The sequence below is a fragment of the Amblyomma mixtum genome, chromosome 8 (genome assembly GCF_055824585.1).
Source record: "Amblyomma mixtum isolate Tamu chromosome 8, ASM5582458v1, whole genome shotgun sequence".
Taxonomy (NCBI): domain Eukaryota; kingdom Metazoa; phylum Arthropoda; class Arachnida; order Ixodida; family Ixodidae; genus Amblyomma; species Amblyomma mixtum.
In genome coordinates this window covers 131,109,875-131,117,777 of record NC_143019.1, presented here as the reverse complement: position 1 = coordinate 131,117,777, position 7,903 = coordinate 131,109,875, and positions in this window count along the sequence as shown.

Below are 7,903 nucleotides of genomic sequence, written 5' to 3'. Positions count from 1 at the left end.
GGTGATAATTCCACCACACTATACGGCCGCTTGGCCGAATAACTTGCATACAGAAACCGTGCAAAAAACTCATGAAACCTATTTGTCCAAAACCGAAATTGCGGTTTGACTAGCTACATATTTGATAGAGAAGGCGCGCCGTTACCTTTGATAACCAGCTGAAACGTTCCCGTAATCCACCCTGTCCTAAAGCAACAAACATGTAAAATGACGTGATTATGTGCCACAACAAGAAGAGAAGACCGCTCACGCATGGGGTGCCGAATCTGCGGAACAAGCAGATGCTAAATCTGCGAGCGAATGAAAACGTCAAGCTGCGCATCGTATCAATCTCTAGGAAAGTCGATTTGGACCTTTGTGATGTATCTGACGTGATGTATGGTCGAATTCATTGCGCAGTGTCCAGCACAAGGAGCAGAGAGCTAGCGATTTTCGAAATTCGCTTTAACAATCACTTCGAATATAACAGGTCTCAATCAAGCCTCTCTTTGGTTTATGTAGATAGGACGAAATATTTATTCGGTTCAGTTTACATAATACGTTCTACAGAGTGATCCGAAAACACGACGCAGCAGGGGTAGCGTTAGTTATATTTATTTTGATAAAGATACACGCGATGTAAAGCCCCATCTCGATGGACACTTCCAAGGCATACACGCGAAGCGCCTGCGCGCCCAGCACGCGCCGCGACGGGCGTCGAAAAGTGGCATGAACCTCCATGCTCCTGGTGCTGGCTCGCTCCCCCTCGGGAGCCGACTGAAAAAAATGTCAAGCCGTGAACAGAGATGGTCTGGGAGCTGCAAGGATTCTAAGAAAATTTAGGGGAGGCTGAAAGAGCTTCAAGCCATGAAGAAAAAGAGTCCCCGAGAGCCCTCGCGGTCCTCCCATTGTTGTAAACCGGACCCTGCTTCTGAGGCGCGCGCGAGCGCCCGTGCGCAGGTGCCGATATCTGACATGCACATATATGCACAGATATCTGCTAAGGAAGGCATTGGTGGCGCCACCCTTGACTGTCGTCTGTTGCACAGAGCTAGAAGCCGGACTCTGCAGTGTGCTACGCACTTTCCTGCCGGGCGAGCAATTTCCGGTTATACCCGTTGTTGCATCCACTTGTTTTCCCTTTGAAATCATGGTACAGCGCCACACTTGTGCGTTTTGAGGAAGAAGACACTTTTGACGTCGTTAGAATGACCTGCGCCAAGCATGCATGGGATGATGAGCCATCGGAAGGATCCAGGGTGCAAGTGAGCGGGAAATACCAAAGTTTCTGTGAACCTGCAATCATCAATATTTCAGGTAAGCGTGAACAACCATTTACTGTTTTTCCCGTATTGCTTTGTTGTTTACCTTTGTCAATGCTGTCGGCAGTTTTTGATGATAGGGCTATAAATTAAGCTAAATGGTATCATAATGCATGATTTATTTGTAAGCTGGGCTATGTGCAGTCGAAGAGTAATCTCTCATTTTTCAGTAGCGAAATTTTTACCGCCACCGAGTTGCCTTCCTGCCAGCGGTAGTTCAAGTGCATGATATGAATTGTGTAACGCAAAAAACATAGACTAACCTCGCTAAGCACATTGCGGGGCTAGTTAGGGATGTATTTTCCAAGTAACGAGACGTAGACAACAACCTGTCATGGATTCCGTCATATGCACGTTTCAGGAACTGAACCCTTTTCATTGTCGTAAGTAATAGTGCTAATTTTATTTTAACACGGGATCAGCATTGCTGCGTTCTGCGTATCCAATTAGGTTACAATGGCCCCATTACATTTGCCACAAGGCTTGCGCTCTACAGCTAAGCAGGAGCAGTGGAATGAAGAGCTGGTACGCGTTTTATTTCGGGTGGTTAGTGCGAACGAACGTGTTTCAGAAACAATTGGCGTATACCTGTTTCCGTTCGCGGTTGTGCCAGGAAACTTTAATGGTAAAGCCCGAGAAAAAAAGCATGAGACTAAGCTTTTAAAGGGGCATCGCGATGATTTGCTCAGTACCAGTTAGTATCATTAAATAGATTCATCGTGCGTTCCAGAGACCAGCGCAAAAAGAATTATTGAAATCGGAGCATGCAAGCGAAAGTTATTCCACTCTGAAAATTCGAAATGAAAAGCTCAGACGAAACCGCATTTCACTCTCCCCATTTTACTCACCCAGTACCGAGATTGGGCGCTACCAATCAGAACCGCGCCTAGCGCACACGCAGCGGAAGCGTGTATGCAGTTGTTGCTTTGTCGGGGCTGTAGACAGCCGCGCATTTTGACGGTGTCTTCCCCCGTGTACGCGACGCCGTAGTCAGGGCGGGGGCGACTAACGACAAAGGAAGCTCCCCGAAGTTTTTTTTAGTCGGACTGTAAGGCTGTCAGCGGTAGCCACCCTCCCCCCCAAACTCGACTCCCGTCTCCTGTCCGGCCTTTCTCTTCACATTTTGGGCAAGGTGTGTCGACTGGCTTTTTTTTCGCTGTCGTCTAGGTATGGTCACGGTACTCGACGCGCGCGCTTTCTGGTCTGAGCCAACGTTATTTGAACAGCGCTGGCCGCCATGAAGGTTTGAAGCGGAATGGAAAGTCTCGCCCCTAGCTGTATTCTTGTTAGTTTTCGTTCGCTTTCCCTGCTTCTTTCCAGCTTTTGTGGCAAGCGAAAAAGCTTTCAGTACTCAGAGACAAAATATTTTGGATCCATTTCGCAAGTATGAAGGAACAATATGCAAACTCGACGCCCAACCAATGAGAAAGGCAGCGCCCTATCTAGATGCCACCTCATTTCCGCTGCCGCAAATGGCCGCCGCGTTGCGACACCATCGGCTCGAAACAAGCATTTCTAGCGAAGATTAAAATATCAAATATTATGATTTCGGTGATCTCATTGCGCGTTCGGGACTCACAATGTCCCTCCCTTACTCTGCATACAAAGATTAAAGAACCCATGCTTTATGTACGTCGCAGGGCACCTTTAATATCCCACAATGGATTTTACGGTAGGGTGTCTCGGATTCAGTGCATAATTCTTCGACTTATGCTACTGTGGCCATGTGCACAAGTTCTGCGCAGATTTATATCATGATCGCTCTAAATTATCTCCCACGCAGCCTACACAACGGCCCTGCCGACCAAGAAGGGGCGGGAGCTCTCTGGAAAGCTGCTGTTGCTGGCCGTGGGCCCTAAACTCAGCGAAATAAGGAGCGAGAAAGAAAAGCATCGACGATAAGAAGCATAGAGAACTATAGAACCACAAGAGCATTAAATGTACCCCAATAAAATTTCCTGCGCAATTCCTGTGTGGTAATTGTGTTACTTTGTGTTACTTGTGTTACCTATGCTATAAAATTATCAGGAGCTTTAGAGCAGCATAAAACCGAGTGGTTTTTCAATTTAAAGCAGCACTTAGAGATGTATTGGATCACATTTTTTAACGTTCACACATTTTTTTTTACAAAGTGCGAGAGATATGTCGGTTTGGTCAGTGACGGTGGACCGTACAGCAAGACGGGCATTATGTACGTAATAGAGCTCAATAATCTGAAAAATGATTAATTATATTTAACTAATCAGCTTTCATAATTTTGATTTTGGGGCGTAAGTCTGTATCGCGAAAATGAAGGCCGTCAGTAAAAAAAGATAACCTTAGCTTTTAAATTTTCGTAATCGTTAATGTGGTTCGAAATACTGAACATACACACTTGCAAGCTCAGTGAATTGCCTTGTCCGCTTCGCATATTCATAAACGCGTCGCTGCGCGTCGTATCGTCGCCGAATTCAAAGAAACTTTTTCTACATCATAAAATACACAAACTGTGTCCTTTGATGCACAAAAAAAGTGACCGACAGTTTTATGCATTTTCAATGCGGGTAAACCAACTCAGCGAGCTTTGAAATGCGCAAAATCTGGCGCTCGATATTTCAAACCCCTATAACAATTTAAAAAAAAGTTAGAAACTGGGCTCACCTTTTACGATGACGGCCTTTAATTTCGCAACATAATATTGCCCCTTAGAATCAAAATAAAATGTTCATTAGTTAATGTTAGTTAATTAATCGCCTATTAAATCAGGTTTATCGCTTACATAATGTTAACCATCCTGTATAACCCCCTACACAGCACCAACGTATCTCTCAAAGTTTTAAAATAAAAATCTGGGTCAAAAATTTAAGCTGTATTACATATCTGAAGTAGTAGCGGTAAGGACGACCTGCACAGTCGCTTACGTCTGCATGTGGCGATAACGGCATATGTATGACAGCATTCTGCAATGGTTGTAACTAATTTCATTACATCTTTTGCTTGGCCGCCCTCCATCACTGTTTGGAGACGCCATGCCCCAGGTTCACTCTTTATTGGCTAATGTGATAGAAGGCCACGGCGCTGTTGCAGGCAGTCACTGAGAGCGAGCAGTAAAGAACTCGAATGAGAATAGTTTTACTGGCTGTGATGCTGGTGGGGTTCTAAAGTAGCAGCCTGCAACATTCGAGAAGGGGAGCCTAGGTGCTTGCAGAGATTGCAGATGAAGCGCGCCGCAAATCGTTGGATTTCTTCAATTTTTTTTGTACCATCTCCTTCGGTAGATATCCCCGTATGAGGGCACATATACATTGGCTGCCATTTATTTTATATTTCCATATGAAACCTTATAAGGTTTTAATAAGGGAGTAATCACTCATTTTCATTCCGCCAAGCAGTCACACAGCTACAAAGGGACCCGACACAGCTTCCACAGAAACTTTTGTTCTTTCGTAAAAAGATTCGTCCTGGTCTGGGGACATGGTGTATGACTGTGCTTGGATGGATGCGAATAAGTAATTAATACCTTAATGGAAGTCTGCTCCACCTTAGGGGAAATTTCCCCTCAACATTTAACCAAAAGTATATAAGGTTATGGGCAGATCTGTCAGTATATGTTCGTATATAGGACTAGAGCCATATATAAGCTCCAGCCAAATATGGCCATATACAGATTTATCTATATTTGGCCATATATGGCCCATATAAGTATATTCATCCATATATGACTGTTCGCAGATATGGCTATATACGGATTTGGCTGTATCTGGGTATATAAAGACCATATATAGAAATCCCATATATGGGCTCCATCAGATATGGTCATATAAGGATAGGACATATCTGGCTATATAAGGACCATATATACATATATTTCCATATATAAGTTCAATCCATATATGAGTATATAGGGAATTGGGCATATCAGGCTATATATGCCAGATATATCCATATATGAGTCCAATCATGATATGGATATATAGGGAATGGGGCATATCAGGCCATATATGCCAGATATATCCTTATATGAGTTCAATCATGATATGAATATATAGGGAATTGGGCATATCAGGCCATATATGCCAGATATATTCATATATTGTCATATATGAGTTCAGTCATGATATGGATATATAGGGAATTGGGCATATCAGGACCTATACGACCATATATACATATATTTCCTTATATGAGTTCCATTCAGATAATGGTATATAGGGAATTGGGCATATCAGGCTATATATGCCCATATATTGATATAAGACCTTATATGCCCAATTCCCTATTTGTTCATATCTGGATTTTTTCATATCAAACCAGATATGACATTTCCGTACGGGAGACTGCGCTGGTGAGATTTTTTGTGGCTATACCTGTGAAGCTGGTACAGTCAGAGCTGTGCACGAAGTACCTCGCAAATACGTGCCAGGTTAGTGCCAAGTGAGAGGGCATTTTCTATAGCTGGAGGAGTCGTTTCAGTTAGAAGGGAACTACTTTTGCCTGACCATGTGGTGCAGCTGGTTTTCCTTCACGACAACCTTTTACGTCATCCCAGCAACGCGCTTTTGTGCTGATGGCAAGCTAGCCTTAATCAATGCTGTGTACTAGCCATCTTCTCTGATATTTCCACTCTTCTAAGACTTTTGTTCGAGACTTTGATAGTTTTTGTGCACCCCCACACACCATTTGTGTTCATTTCATCATCGATAGCTGAACTGTGATGTTCTTGAGTGCTCAAATAAATGTTTGTAGTAATTAAATGCGTCTTTCCTTGATTATTCAATATTCGATTCGATATTCGGAACTAAGTATTCGTATTCGATTCGTATTCGAAAAATTTGATATTCGCACACCCCTAGTCATTAGTTCTTTCATTACTGACGATGATAGACGAAGAAGCAGACTCTGGGTAATCCAGTCCAAATTTTTCGGAATTGGTTTCAAGAAGACTTTCCAGGCGTAGATTTAAAAATATATACTTAGCTGAGTTAGTTATCATTCAAAAATTTTCCTTTGTCTTATAAAACATGACAACATTGAGTGAATCCAATAAACCCTTTGGTGCCGTCGCGGTGGCTGAGCGGTTATGGTGCTCGGCTGCTGGCCCAAAAGACGCGGGTTCGATCCCGGCCGCGGCGGCTAGAATTTCTTTGGAGGAGAAATTCTAGAGGCCCGTGTACTGTGCGATGTCAGTGCACGTTAAAGAACCCCAGGTGGTCGAAATTTCCGGAGCCCTCCACTACGGCGTCTCTCATAGCCTTAGTCGCTTTGGGACGTTAAACCCCATAAATCAAATCAAAATCAAATCAAATCAATAAACCCTTTGAGCGCCTAAGGTGTGTAACGTGGTGTGATGCACGCAAAATGTCCCGAGTCATCTAAACAAGCCGAAAACTCCCTTCCAAGGGATGTAATCACAGGAGCAATGTGAGGCTGCTCTGCGCAGCTCACGCCCGAAGCTGCAGCTTCGCATCGTGGGCTGGGCCTTGAAGGTCGCCGCGGCCCAAGAGTGCCCGGTCATCTGGGGCGGCCCGAAGGCCGGGCGCCATCCTCTTCGACACCCATTCCCCTTATCCCACACTCACCTAATAAAGTTATTACCACCATCCAAGGGACGTTGATGTTTTTCTTTGTTTTTAGCCAACCAAGCGCTTTACTCGGTCACTAACAATGTTTTCAAACTAACTGACTTTGCAATTCATGTAACTCGAGTTGTTAACCACAAGAAATGGTTTAGAAGTGTCACCAAGACTGTCGGTGACAGTGACCTCATCACAGCAAGTGAATTCAAGAAAAGTAGTGAAGGCGGAAAGCGGTACAAAAACAGGACAGTTAAGAAAACAATCACCGCCTTGTGGTCCGAAACCCCATCCACAATTTCACATTCAAAACCCGGTTGGTAAATACTCGATCCCGCGACCAAATCAAGCAGTGAGTCATCTCTCGTAGCTCCTCGGCTGTTTAAGACCAAATAGCAGGAAAATATTCACCAGTTCACGACATATGCAAGATTCCCGACCACAGCAAGAAAGAGAAGGCCAGTGAATACCTGAAGCATTGAAGTCACCCATAAAAATTCGAGAGGTTGAACGCTTCTGTGTATATCTGCCCCGCCGCGGTGGCTCAGTGTTTACGGTGCCTGGCTGCTGACCCGAAAGACGCGGGTGCGATCCCGGCCGCGGCGGCCGAATTTCGATGAAGGCAAAATTCTAGAGGCCCGTGTGCTGTGCGATGTCAGTGCACGTTAAAGAACCCCAGGTGGTCGAAATTTCCGGAGCCCTTTACTACGGCGTCCCTCATAGTCTGAGTTGCTTCGGGACGTTAAACCGCAATAAACCAAACCAATAAACCTTTGGTGTACAAGTAATCATTAGGAATGTGCAAAATTTCGATGGATGAATTAGGTGGACTATAAAGAATACTGGGACAAATCTTAATATTAATGCAGTTCACATCCGAATGGGATGTCTCACAGCTTGGTCCGTCGATATGGCGTACGAGCCGACCAGCGCTATTTTAGCCACCAGAGCCGCTACCCGTGTGGCGCCATTGTGAATACTACCTATACACCTTACGGTGTGTTACTTATAAAGTGCTGAGTCATGATACGTTGCAGAATGATTCGTGAC